The 21,711-nt window shown below is 45.3% G+C and overlaps 1 protein-coding gene across 6 annotated transcripts in view; it reads left to right on the top strand.

Moving 5' to 3' along the window:
* Positions 1-1,340: 1,340 nt before the first annotated feature.
* TJAP1 (tight junction associated protein 1) overlaps positions 1,341-21,711 on the top strand; it is a 40,572-nt gene continuing 20,201 nt past the window's right edge. The window contains exons 1-3 of one of the 6 annotated variants that reach the window (XM_069852439.1): positions 1,341-1,513; positions 1,899-2,023; positions 3,034-3,103. The gene's annotated coding sequence lies outside the window, so the exon portion shown is untranslated. Of the gene's footprint in view, positions 1,514-1,898; positions 2,024-2,677; positions 3,104-6,758; positions 6,903-10,563; positions 10,583-21,711 lie in introns of those variants that run through there. The other 5 variants (XM_069852444.1, XM_069852441.1, XM_069852440.1 and 2 more) reach the window with 5 other exon arrangements.

Genomic DNA, 21,711 nt, shown 5'->3' with positions numbered 1-21,711 from the left:
TGTCAGGTTCCCACTTGAGGGCACACAGGTCCTGGATTTTTGGTCCAAAACCTATGCCCTCGGTGGTACTTTTTGTCTCATCAGCAGGATTTATTGAATACGAACGTCTCTGCATCCCCACAGGCAAGGCCGTGCAAACACCCCACGGTTCTCCCTTCTCTTACTGGGAAGCATGGGGGGAGCCCTCGGGGTAGGAGTCCAAACTTTAGGATGAGAAGGAATGGCCTCAAGTTGTGCCAGGGCAGATTTAGGTTGGACATTAGGAAAAACTTGTTCACTGGAAGGGTTGCCAGGCACTGGCACACCTGCCCATGGAGGTGGTTGAGTCACCATCCCTTGAGGGGTTTAAAGGACAGGACATCACAGAATCATAGAATAATTTGGGTTGGAAGGGACCTTAAAGATCATCTAGTTCCAACTCCCCTGCCATGGGCAGGGACATGTTCCACTAGATAACGCTGCTCAAGGCCCCATCCAACCTGGGCCTTGAACACCTCCAGGGATGGGGCAGCCACAGCTTCCCTGGGCAACCTGTGCCAGTGCCTCACAGTGCTTCACGGTGAATAAATTCTTCCTTATGTCTAGTCTAAATCTGCCCTTCTCCAGCTCATACCCGTTCCCCATCATCCTATCACCACAAGCCTTTGTAAACAGTCCCTCTCCAGCTTTCCCGTAGCCCCTTTCAGGTACTGGAAGGTCGCTATAAGGTCTCCTTGGAGCCTTCTCTTCTCCAGGCTGAACAAGCCCAACTCTCTCAGCCTTTCAGTTGGATAAGGTGCTTAGGGATAGAATCATAGAATGGTTCGAGTTGGAAGGGACCTTAAAGATCATCTAGTTCCAACCCCCCTGCCATGGGGGATCCCGCTGGATCAGGCTGCCCGAGGGTTTAGCAGTGGGCACGTACGGTTGGACTCGATGATCTCAAAGGTCTTTCCCAACCAAACCATTCCATGATTCTATCAAACAGCCTGGCAAAGCTTTCCCTGTCTGCCCCTTGCTACCCACTTCCCCAGTCCCCATCAGCCGGCACTGCTCGCCGGCTGATCCCCTCTGGGAGCGCCCCAGGAGACCTCCTCCCATCCTCGCCCCCCCACCAAGGGGACCTGCACCCCCCGCGCTGGCACTTGGGTCCGCTCATCCAGCCCTACTCCCCCCCGCCCGGCCCTGTTGGTTTCGCCCCCCGCTTCCCCGCCCCCCCCCCCCCCCCCCGCGCGTCGGCCCCGTTGGTTTCGCCCCGCCGCTCGCGGTGACGCAGCGGCGTGGGGATTCCGCCGGGTTTACCCGTCGTGCCCCGCGGCAAAAAAAAAAAAAAAAAAAAAAAAAAGAAAAAAAAGAAAAAAAGGAAAAAAAAAAAAAGAAAAAAATGGCGGCCTGAGGGGCGCGCGCGCGCGCGGTGGCTGGCGGGGCCCCGGCCGAGAGGGGCGCGAAGGCAAAGTTTGGGGCGGGCCCGGAGCGGGGGCAGAACCGGCCGCAAAAGTCATTGGGACCCCCGGGCGGAGACGAGCCCGACCGGGTCAGAGCCGGAGCTGGGGGCCCCGGGATTGGGGGGTGAGGGGGGGCGGGAAGGGGGGAGGGGAAGGGGAAAGGGGAGGAAAGGGGAGGGGAAGCGCGGAACGCGGCCGGCCGGGCGCCCCGAGAGAGAGCGGGGGGCTCCCCCGGCCCCTGTGCGGCCCCGGGGCGCGGGGCGGTGTTGGGGAGCCGGGGGGGCCGGGCGGGTCGCACCGTGGTGGGGGGGAGGAGGAGGTAGGACTGATAGAGAAAACTGACGCCGTTCCAAAAAGTGGAATGTGTCGATTTAAGCTAAAACAGGGTTAAGTTCATCCAAGAACTGCTTTTTTTTTTTTTTTTCAAAAAGCCAGGTGAAACGTCGTTCTGATAGCATGTTTTTTTTCGAATAGTGGTTTACCAGACACTGTTCATTCTTTGGAGATGATAACGTCTTGTGTGAAGTATGACCTGTGCTGAACAGACGTGTCTTCTGTGATCCCCTCTGTTTGCAGCCTTTCCCGGTCTCAAATGAAAGGTCAGGCAGAGAGATAGAGCCAGCTTCGAATCAGCAAGAGAATTGACTGTTGTGAAGTTCATGATGACATTACAATTAGTAATGTAATAACTGGTTTTAATTAGTATTAGGGTATGCATAAGATTTCTAGGAAAATTTATACATGTGCATGTAGATGGAAAATACATTTAGTCCCAGCGCTTGTCTCTCTGTGCGTAATTGATGGAGATTGCTACCTCCTGTTGCCCAGGCCTGCATTAAAAGGATACTTGCTTTCTAAAACTCCAGAATGAGTATTGGAGAGTTTATTTGCCAGCATTTTTGGTATCGGAGCCACAGCCTTGGCCATCAGGAAATTAAGGAGCTCTCCCTCCTAGAGGGAGACCAGTAGTGGGGAGCAGGGCAGGCCAAACTGTGTCTATGCAGGGTGTAGCCTTGTCTGGGTGATGCAGAGGTAGGTGGTGTGGGGAATGAGAAAGCAGCATCTGCGCAGGGAATGGTGCTGGAGCAGAAGCTGCAAAGTGGAACAAGTCTGGGCCAGCCTCAGTGTGTGTGTGCGTGTGTGTGTTAAAGAACCAGAGTATAACTGACAGGGGCAGAGTTGGAAGGGAGGGAGCAGCACTCCCCTCGTGCCAAACCTTGCAGGGGGGAATGGGAACCCTCTGGACACCCTTTCTACTGCAGGGGATGTCTCCTACTATAAGATTAGAGAGCAGCTCCTGGGAATATGGGAGTACTTTAAAGAAAAACAGTGAACAATAAATACTGAGCTGCTTCTGTCTCTGAGCTTGAGCACACAGCATGGAACAGAGTAAAAGATTGAGTGCTAATAAATGGATTTTCAGATGGGCAGGAGATTGCATTGGTAGGCATCAGGGTGTGCAAATGATATGCAAGTCTGGGAAGGCTGAGAATGACCTAGATCTGAGACATGCCAGGTGGAGGTTGTCAGCTGGAAAGAGTCATCCGTGAAATGTAGATAGTTCTGTGCCAGAGAAAGCTTTTCAGAGGTCTGCATCTCTGTTTTACAGACTTGAGGAACTGGGATAAAGGCCTGCCTAAGAGGAAGCAATGAATCCTTTTTGAAGCATCAAACAGCAGGTAAGAAAGACAGGAATGAGCTGATGCTGAGTCAGACCGTGTTCTTTTGGTCCCAGTACTTGAAGGTTTTGAGTTTACCACGTGCCTGAAAAACTGTCCCTCTCTGTGGCGTTCTCTGCATCACAGTAGGCCTGCATTGCCTGATTTGAGAGTCCAGGGATGTCAGTGAAATGGGAAAAGACCCTCAAAAATTCAGTAAGAGCCCTGGGAAGAAAAGCTCAATTAAAGTAATCCAGTGCTTTTTACATGCCATCCAGAGAAGCAGTTTGTCCTGGCAGTGCTGAAATAACTATTCTCTGTGTAATCACAAGAAGTTTGCTCAGCTGGAATCACAGTGGAATTCTTCCCAATGATCCTGCCCTTGCAATAATTGTGATGCCAAAGTCAGGTGATTCTAGTGATCCTCTGTTCTTTTAGGTTATATCTTCCACCATGTTGGTTTTCCTCCCCTGTGTTAAATGAGCCCCTGATGGATGGTGTTGGAGTACCACTGGCCCTTCTGTCCTCTCCTGACCTCCTGCTGAGATGTGGTTTAGATGTGCAGCCATTTGGTTCCAAGCAACTGGGTCCTTTGAGTTGAGTTACTTGTCAAATCACTTCTAGTACAACTTTCTCTTTTCTTCACTTCTTAGTGAATCACTGCAGAGAGCATTCGGATACCAGCGGTGTTTTGCATACAGTGTGTTTCAGCTTGTGGATGTTAAATCAGCATTTAAGCTAGCAGATCTTAGCTGTGGTATCAGAAGCTTTTTGGCTTTTCGTTCCTTCCCAAACACCCAGTGCTCTTGAAATCATGGGAATGCATTTCAGCAGGGCCAGTGGAGTTCCAAAGTGCAGCTCTTGGCTATCTTAATCTTTAATATTAACAAGGCATTGGGTGAGGCGGAGATGAGTTACACACTAAGACCTGTTGCCTCCTCAAACCAGCTTTCTGAACCAAAGATGACCTTGCATTCTTTTCCAAGCTGTTCCAAGTAGTTTGTTGACTATTGCCAAGTCACTTATTTTGCAGCTTTCAAGCCCTTAATTCTTATCTCTACCATCCACTCTAAGTACAATCATGTGGCATAGCGTGTCTGCCCCGTTTTTGTCCCAGGGTAGGATAAATAAAGTCAGGGGATAAATAAAGTCAGATGGGACAATGAGTGATTTGTGCTGGTGTGAACGGTACTGAAGCTGGCTTGGAGAAAGGATTTGTGGCAGCTGGTGTGGCATATAAAGTGCTTTTAGAAAGGGATGAAGAAAGCCAAGCTATTTGAACAGTAGCAAAATAAACAAGTTTCAGTAAAATGTGACTGTATTTTTTGGTTCCTGTTTGAAGTAGACTTGATGCTTTTGAGTCCTGGAGGCTGATGATTTTTCCAAAGGTGAGCTTCCTAACCTGCTGGAATCCCTGCAATGTTTTATGGAGGATCTGCTGAAAACTAGATCCTCTGAGATTTCCATCTGTCACAACATCTACAGCACAGTCCCAGGAAATAATTCTGGAGGTTAGATCATAATGAATTAACCATGTTGTGTTCTTGTTAGCAAGGGCCTAGCTTTTACAGCACAATGTGGCGAGAATAACATAGGAGTGGCTAATAATCCTCTGTCTTTCATGATGCTGTAAGAAATAAAACATGTAGAGGTCTCAAATGAATGTGCATGCAATACAGACTGAGGCCAGGATTGAGGATCTAGCTTTTTGACTCATCTCTGCTCTTTAGACTGGGGTTGTCAGGAACTGGAAATAGAGCAGATTTTCTTGGCTGTTCAGCTTGGTTGATGTTTTGTGAGTAAATTTAAGGTCCTGAATCTGAGTACATTTGTCTTGTTGCTTGAAGACTTTGGTTGGGAAGATAACCCCTTTTCGTATGATGCTTTGAGCTATGGAGAGCGCTTGTGGCGTTTGTGCTAGCTGTGTGTGTTTTGAGTCACAAGTAACTGGGTAAATATGATCCTTCCTGAAACTCATTTTACACAGGACTGCAAAGGAGCTATGTGTGTAATCTGTGTAAACAGGGCAAATGCCTTAGGGCATGAAATCCTCCATCCTGTGTCCCTGCCAGTTCCCCTGCCTTAGGGCTTCTCCTTAGATCTAGATTGGCTGGGTATGAAACTGTAACAGGAAGAATGTTACTTCTTAAAACCTAAGTACCTTTACAGGTGGTTGGAGAGGAAGGATGACCCTGCAGTCACAATTCTGAACTGTAGTGCAGGATACTTAATTTCTACCACAGATCTGTTGTGTGAATGTGTTCATGTCATTGTTTCTTGTTCTTTGGCTGCAAAATACAATTAATGCCCATCTTACTGGGGATTTGAGGAAGAGTCTGCACGGTACTTGGATACTGTGGCGCTGAATGCTTTAGTAAAGCTCAGTGGAGGAGAGATAAAGTGCGAGACAGGTATTGCCTTGTTTAAGGCAAGTGGGTGTTCTGAGATCCCCCTTTCTTTCTTTCCCAGGAGCTGTTTGCTTGTTTCTACAGCTTGTAACACCTTGTAACAGCTGGCTGAATCTTTTTGACTTAAATCAATCTTCTCTTTTTTTTTTTCTTTTTTTTTTTTCCCCTCTTGTTTATTCCAGGCACAGAAATTGTTGTCTTAATTGTCAAGATGTTCATGTATGGTCCTATTACTAGTATGCTCAGATGGAGAGGGCCAAGAGCAACAGCTTGCAGGCTGTCTTGTATGTAGAATGACAATGAGCCATCCTCTCTGGAGTGTCCTCCTGGGAGCTGTGCTTAGGAAGGAAATGGCGTGGAAGGCCCTGTAGGAGTGTGAAAATAGCATTGCAATGGTTGGAATGCAGGATAAGCATCACTTGGGTGGGCTCAGTTTTCCTCTGCTTTTCAGCAATGCTGGGTGCCAAGCCTGAGGAAGACTGCTGCGCAGAGGTGAAGGAGCTGGAATGTATTCTTCAGTTGAGGTGAATGCAATTCAGTGAAACTGATAGGCATCAAACTGAATAATGATTTTAAAGTATTTTCACATGATGTCTAATCTGTGGAAATCCACTACCACATAATAGCACTGAGGCTAAGAGCTGAGCGGGATTCAGAAAAGATCAAGCACTTATGAGCGGAAATGTTTGGACTTGCTTTAGCTAAATAACTTGTTTTAGAAGGTGTATTTTTTCAGACATAACTCAATCTCTTAACAGGTAAAGGTTTGAAGAAAGGGCAGTTTGTTCCATAGTTGTCCACTGGGGCTTCTTGCTCTGTCTTCTAAACCACGTTTTATTACCTATGTCAGAGGCAAGGTATTGAATCACACTTATTTGCTATGTTAGGTTGCCCGCTAATCTTTTTGTGATAACTGCATTAGGGGAAAGAAAACCACCAACCAAGAAAACAAGCCCACAAAGCACTCCAGCTGCTCTGATTAGGCCTGGTAGTTGAGGTTTTTAAGGTGGTGGTGGAGAGCAGCATCCTTGGAAAGGTAGTGCAGTCCATAGATGAGGACTGTCCTATTCATGAATGTGGAGACTCATAAGTATTGTCTCTTCATGCTGAGTGGTCAGGCAAAGTGCTTTGTGCTTCTTGCCTTTGCTTGTAAGAGGGAAAAAAATGTGTGGAGTTTGGCCTTTCCACGTTGCAGTATCGGACTTTAGTCCGGAAGGTGGCTGAAAGGATGGACTTTAAAACTGTTCGAGTGAGATCCTGTATGTTGTAGCATGAGCCTCGATGTGCTAGTTTCTGGGAAGACACAGTCTGTGTCCTATGCTCATGTCCAGTCTGTGTCGAGGATCAAGAAGATCATCAGTACTGCTTGATCAAGTAGGCATAAGTTTGGTTTGATGGTTAGGCTAATAAAGGTAAGTGGCAGTAATGTAGAGATAGAGATAAAAAGGTGCTTGTAGTGTCTGCCTAGACACAAGGGGAACTCGTGAAGGAAAGAATGAGAAGGGGGATTCTCAGAGCTAGGAGCAGGTCATGCAAACCATGAGATCTGTGTGTGGGTACCCTCCTTACAGGCAGATCTTGTAACAGTATATGCTTTAGAGCACAATGTGGCAGGCCTAACAGCTGTGAGTAAAGGGTTACTGACTTTCAAAGAAGTTTTGTAATACTGAGAAAGCGATGAGCATCAGGATTGAAAAGTAAAGTTTCCTGCAAGTGTTAGGCTGGTTTTTAGGCACAGAGAATCTGACTTACTGCTAGTGGCAGGAGAGAACCGGTTTAGATTTCTGATTTCTACGGGTCTGCAAATTCAGGACCGAGTGCTCTACAGTGGCTACTGTGTCTTTGGTCAAGTTCTGTATTCGTATTTTGGCTCTGTGATAAAGCTGGCTTTGGCAATGTTGTAGGAGTCTTAACTGGATTTTCTTAGTCTTGTCTTTAAAGTCACAGTTGTCCAGCTGCATTAACGTAACACTCATGCATGAATGGTTCTGAAATCAAAAGGGATGGATGAGGTAGTTTCTCTGGCTGTGGGGGAATTATATTTAGGCTCGTAAAAAAGCCTTAGGCAAGTTTTACTTATATTCTTTTGAAACAAATACTATAAAGTTATTTTCTTGAGATAATTAGATAATTGTTGTGGCAGTAAGCTTTTTGACCATTATTTCAGCATATGCTGCTTAGCGTAACTGCATTTAGACCTGGGTCTGTTGTACTGCACAAGCTCTATACAATTCCCAAAGACGCCTTTCTTCATTGTCTCAAATTAGGTTTCATTCTGCCGCTTTGGTGTTCATTGCGGAGGATTCTGCTGCTACCCGACAGGAAGGTTAAAAATACGCTAGGGAGATGAGTCTAAATCTGGTCTACCTCACACAAATGAAAAGTGATTGCAGTTAATTCTACTGTTCTGGGTTTTCTTGTGTGTTTTTATTTATATTTTTTTCCTTATGGAGAACTTCTCCCCCTTTCATTTTACTTGTGGGAGATCTGTGCCCACTGTATTGTGTGCACAGGCCTTTCAAATGGGGGGCAAGAAAAGAATGGAGAATCACAGTTTATTTGTTTCAATTAAAGTTGGTTTTAGTAACCTTTCTTGAGAATGGACTTCAAATTCACATCCTACCTTTAAGTGGTTTTATTTTTCTGAGTAGAAAGCATCTTATGCACTAAAGTGTGCAAGACGTTTCTTGAACCTTTAGAAATGCATTTCTAAGCATTGCTTAACTACGTTTGTGTAAATATCAGGAAAGGGAAACTTTCTTCAGAAGGATTTTCTGGGGAAGCTGCATGTTGCTAGCAGTACACTCTGTTAGTAGGTGTCTGTGTAGGCACTCCTGTCAAATTTATTCTAGGGCTAGTGTGGATTGTCGTTTTTGGGAAGCTGCTTTTACCAGGCTGTATTGATTCCTGAAAGCAAATCACCCTTACTGTGTGGAATTTTTGTAGAGTCTACTTATAAGCATATCCAGTTTTCCTTGTTTAGACAATGCCTTTGTAAATAGATCCCCAAGTGTATCTGGGATGACTGTAACAGGATTCAGTGTCTTCAAGGCTCTAGCTGGATGGGGGGGCTATATTACTATGCGGCTCCAGAAGTGATTTACTACTTGACTGACAACTTGCAATATAAACATTAGTCCAAGCATGATCTTGTCCCAAAACCCCACCTACGCAGGGAGCCAGGAGTCTTCCTGCCACGCGCCATAAATCGTTTATGGTTTGCTCATGCCCGTGCATTTGAAAAACAGCTGTGTATCAGGGATTAGCAGTTTGCAGAAGGCCCGTGCGGGGCTAAATTAGGGTCTCTTGCCCTGGTGGTGAATACTGGTGTCAGAATAGCGGGAGTGCTTCTCTGCAGTGAAAGGCAATTTACTCCGGGGATGGGAGTGGGTGGAGGGTATGTGTGAGGGTACAGCAGCCAGGGGAGAGTGTTGGATTGCAGTGCTCCAGTTTGAGCTCAGATGCCTAAATGATAGCTGCCCAGCGTGGTCAGGGGTTGAACAATTTGTTGCTAGCTGTGTGGAGTTTTAAATTTTATTTATATACTTATTGTTTCTATGTATCGTACATGTGTGTGTATATATACACACACAAAATGCAGGCAGACTACTACCATCTCCTAGGAGCTGAAGGATGATAGAGTTTTTGAGTCTTTTTTTTTTCTTTCTCAATGTGAAGAGCGGTTTACCTTTTGCTAGCCTGTGGTAGCAGAGTCAAATTATATATAAGGCCATCTGGTGCTTTACAACTATTTTTTTCAGCTTTTATAAAAAGTTTTACTCTGTTGCTTGGATTTATTACAGCTTTGCAACTTCAACTCCCGAAGTAAAACTATTTTTGTGCTGGCTGTGATAATCTAAATTACCTCCAGGAGCTTCTAATGACTAACTTGTGTTTATGGTGAACCCTCCCATTTGTCCAAACCCTAAAAGCATGATCTATTTGATAGCTCTAAATTTATTGATGCTTTTGCATCAATGCTGAGAACATCACAGCCTAAAGTCAGTTGGCGCCTTCAGGTCTTCCTGTAATAGACAGAATATGCAGAATCTCCTGCACAAGGGAGATTTGACGGTACAGTTCAGGTACCTCCTGTGTGCTGGCTGAAGGACCAGCTGCTGAGTACAGCAGATATAAGTAGGTCTTTTTTAGCTTAGTTGGTGTCTCCATCAACAAATCCTTTCTTGGGTGGGTTGGGTAAGAATCTGGGTGGAATGTGTCAGCAAGGCTCCCCCTTCTAGATGAATCAGCTGAATGCAAGCGCTTCCGGACTGTATTATGAGCATTTATGGGGCTACAGGCAAAGCAAGTGGGCTCTGGGTAAAGCGGGTGACTTGTTTCCAAAATGACACGGCTAGTAAGGCTTTCAACTGTTTTGTTGAAGCTGTTGCACAGGTGTCCCTCTGAAAAAGGAATGTTTTCCTGGCGCTTCCTGCTTTGCTCTCCCCTGTTGTAGGTTTGCGGGTAGAGCCAACGAGTTCTCTCCGTTTTTCTTATTTGTTTTGCTGAAAGGCTGTAGAGTCTGTTTGACTCTTCATGCTTTGCTAAGATGGAGGCCAGATAGCACCAAATATGTTTGTGGCTGTTTGTGTGGGCATTTGAGATTTGGCAGGCACCTGCTAATGAGTTGTAGGCCATTTCATGTCAGATTGGCTAAGTTTCCATCAGGCTGGTTCTCTGTTGCGGCAGTGCATATGGACTATGTATGTTTGGGGATCCCTATATTCTATCTCGGATGGAGAGGGCTTTCTTCCTGTTTGCTGCCTCCTCTCTCCCCACAAGAAAAAAAAAATAATCGTCTCATTCTGGAGCACTGTTAACTTCCACATTGAATTAGGTGTTTTACTGTTACTTATATAGACTTTACAGATATTCAGAGAGGTTAGAGAGGGGTGTGGGTATATGATCGTATTTTGAGCTTTCGCTCCTTCTCCTTGTTTTTGATGCTGCTGTTGGAATTCACCCTTCCCTTTTCCTGGGAACAAGGGTGAAGCAATTGCTGTCACTGGAGCAAAGCTCAATCTGCTTGTACCAAGGCTTTACCACTCCAGATTAGGACTTTGCCCAACTTCCACAGGCAGCAGTTGATGAAGTAATGTTACCTGAATCTTCTGGGGTCAGTATGAAGGAAACAATTCAAGGCACTGGAAATCTCAACTCGGAGATCCTAGAGTAGGGGACAGAAGGAAAGGAAAGAACAGAGTTTGCAATACTGTTAACTCTTCCCCCCCTTCCTTTTTTCCCCTGTTTCCTCGCCTGCCCAGCTGTGTAGTAGGTTAGCAGTACGTGTCTGTTCTTATTCTTATGAAAGTAGACTTTGTTCTCTGAAGACTGCTAATCATGCCCCATGGGGGTGTAATCAGTTATAAGGTATTTAATACGGTGCAGGCGGGAACAGGCCGCCTGGCCGGGCTGGCAGATTGCAACACTACAATTATAAAGGGCCCCTTTCCCCCACTCACCCGCCCACTGGTGGCAGGATGAGGGTTGTATCTTGAAACTGTATTAAGTCTATGAAAAATAAAGATGTGGTGGGGGAAGGTAGAGGAGAGGTTGAAGAGGCAGCTTCTATTCCAGGAAGCAGGCAGACCTACGTTCTGCGTGAGCTGCAGCCATTGCAGGCTGCACCGTTGAGACTTGTGGGAGTTTGGGTGCCATCACCATCGAAATGGATTGCACGGGGATGGCCCTTGGCAACCTGTAGAGCAGCAGGGGCTTTCGTCCTCTCTGAAATGGGTTTTCTTGTGGTGGCTGGGGTTGGAGAGGTATGGAGTGGTTAGAAACAGAGAAGCCCTTTCTCCTGCTTGCAGTGATTTAGACACTTAATCTGTGCTTTTGTAAATTCTGCCAGGCTTCTATTTATATCTTTGGATATAAATCTATTGGTAAATCTGGCCTTTCATGTCTCTTTCATCCAAGTACTGCAACAGCTTACCTTACTGACTTGGAAGGGAACAGGTAGCTCGAGGCCTTGAATTTTAGTGGGCATAGAAAAGCCTACTGGACCTCATCTCGTCTGTTCTTGTTACCTAATACCAGACCATTCCCTGCGGGGAGGTCCTTGAAATGCACGTGTGGGGTGTGGAACAGCTGGGCCACAGCCTTATAGACCCTCCCTACACCACCAGCTTGCTAGATGCATTGGCATGTTTCTGGAGCTTGTGGCTGTGCTGACCTTTCCCCTTCCAGGTTCCCTGGAGATTACAGTGTTTCAGCCCTTCACCCTGCTCTTTGAATTTGTTGACGCTTTTTTGTGCAGTGACAGCAGAAGGCTCCTCTGTGAGTGTGATCTTTGCTGCTTGGGAAGTAGAAGGGAATGTGTTCTACCATATCCATTTGTGTTAAATTGTTTCTGTCATTTTTGCCTTATGAAATTCTGGTCCTTTATGACATCCCTGTGCTTTGCTGAAGTTCAGCACCTACTCTGTGAAGCACAGCAGATAGAACATCTTTTTTTATGGCAGCCTTTGAGGGATATTGATGTAGATTCAGTTGGGATATGTACTTGCTACAGTTCTCGTGACAATGTTGGCATTCCTGCTTGGTGCTGGGAGAACACTGGCTATTAAGTCTCACAGCTGGCCCTTAGCACTGGGCAGTGCTAAGGTGGCTTTTTAGGAATGGGTTGAGGTTTACCTGTATTACACAAAGTAAGTGCAGATTTGGAACGTGGGAAGTTCACGGTGCAGCCTTCCTTTTGTGGACTTGAGAATGCTGCTGATAACCTCCTGATGCATCTTCTTTTCCCTTCAGAGTAACTTTATGTGTAGGAACCATGAATTCTCTGAAAAGCTTTGGGATTCACAGGAGCAGCACATGAAGGGAGCAATAGTGGGTTTTTTTCTGACTACAGCATGGGATCTTTGAGATTCCAAGATGAGAAGTTGCATGATGTCTTGGATTTTTGTAGGCTGAGTCTCTCTTCTCTTGATCATATAAGTGACCAAGTCTCAGTGCTGCAGGAGGAGAATGATGTACAATGAAGATTGGATCTGTTTCTATGGACCATGGGGATAGTATTCACAGAAGGATTTTGGGGTAATGAGAGAGTGTCTGCATCTCAGAGGAGCTGCCTGGCTTAAGGTAGAGTGGTTTTCTCAGGGTGGACAAAGGCGTGGATCCTTGCAAGCATCCCTGATGGCCAAAGTTGGCACTTATTCAGCTTTTCCCTCTCAGCTCTACAAGTCTGCATTACATTTTCCCCTTGTCTTATAGAAGTCAGGGAAATTCCTTTCCCAGGCTACTGCATAAAGCTGTTACTGCCCTGGAACATGGTTACTCCCCAATTCTGGTGACAGCTCTTCTCCCCATGGCTTGCAAGTCCAGTTGATGACTATCCTCCCTTACTATGTTTCTCTTGCCCCATGCCTTGAGAAGTTGCCTGGAAAACTCAAGGACTCTCCCAAAAGTGAGTTTGAGGCTGAAGCTGTTACGGGGTCCTATCAGTGGCAGGGCTGGCATGCATGTAGAATGTGGCGGGTGTCAGCATGGTGGGTGTGTGGGCTTGCTGCTTGTTTTCCTTCCCTGCCTGGTGAGGAATGCAATGTGTTTGCCTTCCTTGGCCTGTGGTTGCAGCCACATTCCTGCAGTGGGAGTCAGCAAGACGGCGGGCGGCGTGCTGTTCATGCCCCCTGGCTACGTGCTTTCAGCTCCACATCAAAGGTGTGTTTAGTGTGTAGCTTGTGCCATTCCTGGCCACACCTGGTGGCCTGCAGGCATGCAGGAGGTGGAGTCTGGCTGTGTTTGCAGATGGCATTCAGGGTTCAGACTTCTTGCTTGTGGAAAAGCTGGAGCTGAGTCCATGCTAAACAACCCCAGGAATGCAGCGGGAGAGCTGAGCGGCACAGTCACTCCAGGGGCATGTCCTAGCAGCAATGTTTCCTTTATAACTGCAGCAAAATAACTCATGCCTGCTCCTCCAAAGGAACTGACTGTTTGCTTGGGTGTGTTATAGGGTTTAATTTACACTGATAAGGCCAATTAAGGTTGGCTCGTCCCTCCTGCAGCCTGTGTACTCTTAGCAATTGGTAGATGATTGAGTGGCTTGTGCCCAGTGCAAACTGTGCGTAAGATGTCTACCTGGAGATGCAATGGCTTCAGGATTTAACCGAAGTACTTCCCCCAGTCAGTGTGTAAATGTTCTTACACATCTGCACTGCAGCTGAACTGCTCCAGCTTCTTCTGGAAAAGCTTCCTTTCCCTGGCTGGTGCCTCAAGAGATGAGGACAGGAAGCTTGATGAAGGAAGGCAGATCAGGATGCAGATGTGTTGTTTTGGGATCCTTGACACGATGCCTGTGAGAAATGATCACTAGTTTTCTATGCCCCTATAATGCAAACCATCCTTGTCCTCTTTATATAAATCTTTAAGTTGCATGGCATAAGGAAACATGGTCCCTTTTGGCAGTGTCAGTACAGGCAGCCCATGGGCAAGGCTTGTGGAAAGAACAGCCGAGCATCTTCTGTGTCCTGGGTAAGCCCCAAGCTGTTCCCTTCATTACCCAGTTTTCTTTGATCTTTGGGGCTTGTAGTTTCCCTTTTGGCAATTTCTAGTAGCCTGAAATGCTGTGAACTGCCAGTCATTTCCATATTAAAGTTAGTCTTCTGCAGAAGACCTCCCTACTGCCATCCTTAGACAGCAGCAGGCATGAAAGAATTGACTCTCAGAAGTGCTCTGGCTTTGTAGCACAGTGTTTGCCTTTTAGCTGATGGCACAATCTCTGGGTCAGTTGCTGCAGAGCTACTGTTACCAGATGCCAGCCTCTCTGGAGAAGGATGTATCACCTTTCAAAGCACTACCTCAATGATAAGCGATTAGCAGATATTGCTACTGCAAAAGCCTCTTACCATTGTGAAATGGTTAGAAGTTTTTCAGGTTGGGCTCTTTTCTCTCTTGATTCCGTGTAAACTGTGTGTAAAATTTTCTTTCAAACTAGTTGCCACTGACTCCATCCCTGACTTTTAGGGCCTGGGTGTTTATGAGAAAGTGTGTTGCCTGAATCTTCATTTTCCTTGCCTTGTTCTGCACTACCAAGCTAAACAATATGCCCTGTGGCAAAATATAAATAAGTGTAAAAAGGATTATGTGGAATGTTATTGGTAGAACATTTAAGCGTATATAATCATTGGGTGTTTCAGCTTTGTTTTGTGATATAGGCTATGGCTGCAAAAATGGAGGTCTTGTTCAGGATTAAATTCTGCTTCTGCTGTCCCTTTCTGATTGCCAGGAGGGGAGTAAGGGAGCCAGAACTAAATTGTTAGGACATTGCCTAAGGAGGAACGAGGGCTGATTCTTGGCCTTTTTCTTTCCTGTTGGTGCGTTTTAATACGTTTTGGCGTGACAGTGACCAGTTCCTTGTTTTGGCTTCCCCGCTGGCCTTCAGGACTGTGTAGGAATCCCAGATCTCTGGGCTTCTGTGTCCAGTCCCAAACACCTCCGCCAGGGAGATGTGCTCTTCTGGCTAGAGCAGTAACCCTCACCAAGTAGCTAGATCTCCCCCTGGTGGGACAGGGAACAGAAAGCAGGGCTACGACTGGACAGGAAAACTGGGAATTGCTCTGATCTTGGGGCACCTTGAGCCAGCAGCAGATGTGGTGTTTCTCCAGTTGTAACATTCCTTAGTCCAGAGTCACAGATTATAGAGCTGAGCTTGTGCAGCTGGATGAAGCTGAAGGCATGAGCGAACAGCTTGCTCTTGGCACTGGACAAATACCTCACCTTTGCAACGTCTGCCTGGCTATGCCCTGGCATTCGTCTGTGGTCTTTGCCCTCGGGCAAGCAGTGAGCTGGTAGCTCTTTGAGCAGCTTAGTCTGACACTTGACAAAAAAAATAGTGTACCTAGAATATGGTGGCATGCTTTCTTTAGGATATCTGGGGCTGATAATCCTCTTCTCTCTGAGTCCATTTGGGGATAGGTAATTTCACTTGCAGCTTGACTATCTCTCATTCCCACCTTGCTCTCTGAAAAGCTGTGTGGAGCTTACTTACAGAGGGTCTATGGGGAGGAGCCCTGCGGAGGTGAAAAACTTGTCTTCACTGCTAAAAATGAGCTGTTTTCTTAACCTCAGAGTAATGAGTGGGCTTATGCCATCACCAAGGATAACGTTTGTAAGGACCAGGCATTTCAGTTTTACAAGAGCAATGCTGGACAGGGAATGTAATCCTGCTCTGGACAAGCTGACCTTGTGGTAAAAATGAAGTACTGATCCTTCACTGCATTTGCCCCTTGGGACAATTTATGCTCGTTATTAGTTCCTGCTGAAGCGCAACCCTGATGCTAGTGATGATGACAGATGTGGAAAGAGATGATGGCTGAGAGCTCAGACCCTGCTCTGAGCAGAGGTTGTGTCTGGGAAGAGCTGAAGCAGCCCAGCTTGATCTCAGGTAGGGGTGTCTCTGGTTATCCCTCTCACAAAAGAGGAAGATGAACCCAGAAGGTTCAATACAGCGCATACAGAAGGACAAGCAGTGCAGCCTGTGACTGCTGCTGACAGGCAGCCTAATTGCGTAGAGCCTGTAGGGCAGGGGGTGGAAGTACATGTCCCCTCTGCTGTGCTTAGGATCCTGCTGTTGAAAGGACTGACTGGAGCTCAGGTATGGGGAGAGAAGAGCCATAGGCAGCTGCATGCTTTATACAGGTCACCAATGAAAGATGGATGGGTGGGTCTGTTTGTTTTTCCTAAGCTGGATTAAACCATGTTGTATTTCTGTGACAGAACTCTCAGAATAAAACCTCTCAGCAGTTCAGTGGTGCTGAAGACTAGGAGAATAATTTAGAAAAAGAAAAAGCTTAAAAAAATCCCTCAACATCAACAAAAAAAAAGAGAAGCAAACTGAGGCAGATTATCTACAGGGCCACACCACAAGAAAAAAAAAAAAAAGGTGCTTCAGGGTTACATTCTGCATCAGGATCCTTGCTGCTCTGTTGTGTACAGAGTGGAGACAAGTTTTGTGCCTGTTCCTGCCCTTCTCTCAGGCTCTGAATCTGCTAGGCCTTGTTCTGTCTTTGTGGCCTATTGAGATGACTACTGCCAGCGTGTAGGTGTGGATACTCTGACACTCACATTGTGCCTGGATGCAGAGGCTGAACGGAGTCAATGGGGAATACTTGATGTAGTCTCCAGATTAGGCCATGACTGTGACTTTGGTTAATTGGGAAGTATCTGTGCCTGTTAGGACTCCTGCTTTGCAAAGGAGTCAGTAGGACCATAATTCATAATTTCTGGGAAGGGAAAGTTGGCAGGAGGTGATAAGCTTTGGGAAAAGGCAGTGAACCCCTTTCTTTTCTCCCTTTGGCTGGATAGCTTTATTCCTCTAGCACCACTTCAGTTTCTCTCTGCACTACATTGCTTTTCCTTGGCAGCTTATAGGAAGCTATTGCTTGTTGTAGGTGAAGAGTAACCCACTGCTATCCTCACACAATGGCGGCGTCTGTAATTTTACTTCATTCTACTGGCTGCTGTCTGTATTCAGTGCCACAGAGATCATAAAATATTTTTGTGTTGGAAGATCTTCTCTGATGAATATCACCGAGTATGGCTCAAGTTTCCATGGCGATGCTTATGAATGTTCTTCTGTCACCAAAGAAAGAGGGACTTTCAGTTGATTAAGGTTTGAGGGTTTTGTCTGAGAAAGGGGTGGTGAGACCTTGTTAGTTGTTTGCTTGCCTTTGGGTAGTGCCTCTGACTGATACATAATCTGGAGAAAGAGGAAGCTGACATTTGGCTGATGGCAGAGATGGATTGTGTCGTGCAAACTACAGCTGGACTCCTGGACACACTTAACTGTTCAGCTACAGATGCAGCTGCACAATCACCCAACAGTTAAGCCCGTACCATTCTCTGCCTCTCACATTTGACCATCTGCTAGGGAAAAGCCAATTAAACCAAAACAATTCTTGCTGGGATTAAAACCCAGCAGCAGAGAGAATTGAATATAGTACAAAAATTGTTCTCCTACTACTGGATCAGAGTTTCTGCTTTATTTGTACTTAGAAAGCATTGCAGGCTATTCTACACAATTGCTGTCAGGTGTTTAGCTCATGCACGTCTTCCTTTTCTTTTCTATCCCAGATCACTTCTATTTTAGGTGCAAGATGTAAGTCTTTGTCTTGCTGATTTTTCCTATGTTCCTTTCTTACAGGCGCTGAGGCTATTTCTCTTTTACATGGGATTTCATGCAAAAGCTGTGCAGAGCTATTTTTTTTTCCTAGTGCCTCAGTTTCTTCACTTACAGAATGGTAATTGTTCCTGCCTTCCTCATTGTACTCAAGTCTGGGGACCATGAATCCTAGAGTTGGTGTGGAGTCATGTAACCTTGCAGTTGCTAGAAGTTACCAGTGTGAATCCAAGCCTCGAGACCAAACCATTTGTTGTGAAAATGTGCCTGCAGCCCTTTGAGAGGAGAAATTTAAATCTCATAAAATGGAAAATGTGGAAGTGCGGATCCTTTAGCAACTGAACTCATGTGTGTACCTACAGTCTATGTTGCCAGGTGATCAGGTCTTCAAAACAGTTCTTTCAGAAATAAAAAGGACTTAGAACTCTGGTTGATTTTGTGATTGCTCCTAGTAGTGCAGGAGAGACAGCTCACCACGTTGTTCAGAGTTGTGTCACAATTTAGTTCCTGAAGGCCAGCAAAAAATTTAGTTCTCTGCAAGGAGCTTCAAGAGGATCCTTGCTATTGTCTTTCCATGCTGAACATGGAAAACTTGTTGCACTAGAGAGGAAGTTATTACTGTATATGGTAGCTCAGAGATGGCAGTGAAAGGTGGCAGTGATGAGAGGGTGGTGATTGTGTTGCTGGAGTAGGTATGAGGAAGGTTGGAGCAAGCTTGCAGAGACCTAATTGAAGAAGCAGGTAGAGATGAAAGTGAGAGTACCAAAAGAATTAAGATAAATTAAGTCTTGATACAGTTGAACAGGTCAGATAGTTTTGAATGAGAAACAGAAAGGAAAAAAAAAAGGAAAAAAACAGTAATTTTGGAATTGCTGGAATTTAATTTCAATTAATGTGTTTCAAGGGGAAACTGCTGTGGAAACTAGGGAGATGAAAGGCAATTTTAGAGCGTGGATTTGTAGCACGTTTTGTCTTTGACCTTAGGCTTGTTTTGTATATGTGCTTATCCCATGGTCAGCAGAGAACTTAATATTTCAGTGGAAAAGGGGCAGTAGTAAGACTGTGCCTGGGGGCAGTTAGATAACATGCTCTAACTCCACACTCCCGTTTGCTCAGATAAGCTGTTGCTGAGCCATACCTGTAGGAATGAGAGAGTGAAGGATGTTTTCTTCCTGGTGTCTTAGTTGTTCCAGGTACACTGGACATCAGCAAGCAAAAGCTGTGTAGGTGTACGGAAAGTAGCGCAAGTATTTGTGATTGCACTTCCCCTCTTGTTTGGGGAGAGTAGAGAAAACACTATGCTATGCCAGTCTTAGCATTATGGTGATGTTTAGTGGACATAGGAGTAGTAAAACTTTCAAGCCATCTAGGTGTCAATACCTTTAATACTTTAATATACCTTGTGCAGTTTGGTCAGCTTATATCAATTCTGAAAGATGTACCACTTTGGGTTTTTGGAAGAAAAAAAGATCAAATGCAAAACCCAGCAAAATCTTCTCTCGAAGCAGAAAAGGACAAAAAAGGGGTTAACTTCAATATTGGTAAGGATTTTGCCATTGCGGGGAAGCTGTACTGATTTAACTTAATCAGATTAGAAACAGCCGTGATTATATTAGTGGAGCATTCTTGTATAGGCATCCTTAATTTAGTTTGTCTTGTATCTATCTATTTAACTTCAGTTGATTCAACATAAAGTGCTCCTTAACAGAATTAAGAACGTTTACCCAGGAGAATTATACCCCTTTACATTATTTTCTGAGTCAATTTTATTTCGTACAGTGTATAGGTATACAAGACCTTGGGGAAAAAGCCGATCCTTTTTATTACTTGCTGAACAGTATGTCATGTTTGGCTGCAGCCATGTGATAGAGGAGTTAAAAAGCCTGTTGTGGTCCGTTTTGGCAAAGGATGGGTGAACTGATCATTGTAAACTTGGTCATTCTTAGCCATAGCGTTCAATTAAAGTAGTGTACACCTCCTTATCAATCAGGCATTTTTTGTCTGATACAGGTGTGGAACCCCCGTAACCCCTGTTACCCCCTGTTTTCTTGAGTTTACTCCTCAGCCTGCCAATAAGAAGGCCTGGAGGTTATTGTGCTGAGTATGCAGCAAAAGCAGCGTCTCAAAACTGTTTAATGTTTCAAGAGATTGAGATGGCTGAACAGGTTTGAGCTGGACTTTGGCAGTGGGGCAGAGTTTGAGAGAAATTTCACCCAATTTTGATGCTGCTTCTCAGCTGCTGCCTTTCCCCCCCAGTCTGTGCCTCAGTGTGTGCAGCGACTTCCACATATACAAAACTCATGGCCACAGAAGAAGTTACTATGTGAGTACTGCAGATGCCACTTCTCTTTCTTGTTGAAAAGGATAAGTCTAGTCGATACGTCCTGTGGTTTTTGCTTGCAGGTGAACGTTCTATGGGAACAAAATTGGCACGTGAATTACTCCACAAATGTGATTGTAGTGATGGCATTTCAGAGTAAATTTGCTTTTGCCAGCACCTGCATGCATCAAGGCTGGACTTAATGCCTTCTCAACACTGCAGATGCTTTGTGGGCTCAGTCACTGCAACAACTTGTCCATCTGTCCTCTGTAAATAATGCAAATAATGTGCTCTGCTCCATTATCTGGCTGTGAAGATACTGCATAGCGCGTTAGCCATCTGTGCATTACTGCGACTCATAGAGGGGATGTTTTTGAGAGCAGATTGAGGCCAGTGTATAGGTTGCAGTAATGAAGCATTCTCTAGCACTGCTATTCTGTGCTGGAGGGATGGCTCTGTCGCATTCAGTTTCTAGCACTGAGGACCTGGAGACTGTAATTTTCCCAGAATTTCTTAAACCAAAGGCTGAAACAAGAGGACTGCTAAATATTAATTGCTGGGGGTTGTATGTGACTTAAGGAACATTACAGTGGCTGTCTCACCTTCTCAGTGGTTGAAGAATTTAAGCTGCTCCTAGCGTGCCCTGATTGAATACCTTTTGATTTTATGCTGTAGGAAGGTAATGGATGATACATTTTTCCCCCTCCTTTTCTTCCCCTCTTACACAGCATGGGAACTGACAGAGAACTGGGAAAGGAATTTCTGCATGTTGATTTTCTACAGAAATGTTCACCCTCTCCCTCCTTCACTTCTCTTCAAATGTTTACTTGCTGTAGCCATTCCCTTTCTTGTGTTTGAGAAAGTTTAAAGCCACAGCTCCCAGCTTTTCCTCATGTGATCTATCAGCTTTTTGCCAGACACATGTTTTTAAGAGCATCAAGATTTACTTTTCCTAGCAGAGCCCATACAGTTCTTTTCAGGAACTTTGGAGAGTTGTCCTAATCTTCATGAATTGTTTTCTAATGGCCTGGTGTTATGACCTGGTTTATATCTCTTAAAATATCCAAGAAACCTGCTCGAAAAGTCTTCCCATGGAATATGTGAAAAGAGCACGGGTAGGAAGACAGAGAGGGGATGGGCATGAAACCTGTGGTACAAAGATGAAGAGACTCTGGAATTTTGCAGCCTAAACCACCTTGTGAAAGCTGAAAAGATCACTGAACAAACTGACGAGATCAAGCTAACGGAATCACTGAACAAACTAAACAGGCTTTTGGTGTGTCAGCATTTCTACATGAGAAAATGTCATTAGCCCCTGATGTAGCTGTCAATGCTAAAGGTAACTTGGCAAATGACCTTTTGCCAAGCTGATTCTTTTGCAATTTCAGATGTAGCCATTAAAAGTGATTCTATGCTTTTATATGCATTAGAAAGCTAGCATTCATTTCCTGGTCAAAATCTCCCCTGGGTATTTTTATTCTCCATTAACATTCCTTCTGGGGATTGGATTCGGGTCCTCTGCTTCCTGTCCTGTTCCTGTTCAGATGTTAATCAGCTGTTGCATTCTATTCCAGTTGCGTGTTAGCAATGTTAGTTTTTCTTGGGCAATGCTGATCTGCCCTGGCTTTTATAAAAGAGTTAGGGAAGCTAAGCTGCTCTTAACACAACAAAGAAAGTAGATACTAAAATGCATACTTAAGGACATGGAGTGCCACAGAACTGAGTGGACTGAGGTCTTTGTGTTGTGGAAGTGGGGAGCGGGACTGTAAGGAAAGTGGAATTT

This window comes from Phaenicophaeus curvirostris, chromosome 2, assembly GCF_032191515.1.
Source record: "Phaenicophaeus curvirostris isolate KB17595 chromosome 2, BPBGC_Pcur_1.0, whole genome shotgun sequence".
Taxonomy (NCBI): Eukaryota; Metazoa; Chordata; class Aves; order Cuculiformes; family Cuculidae; genus Phaenicophaeus; species Phaenicophaeus curvirostris.
This window is presented reverse-complemented; position numbering and strand designations above follow the sequence as displayed.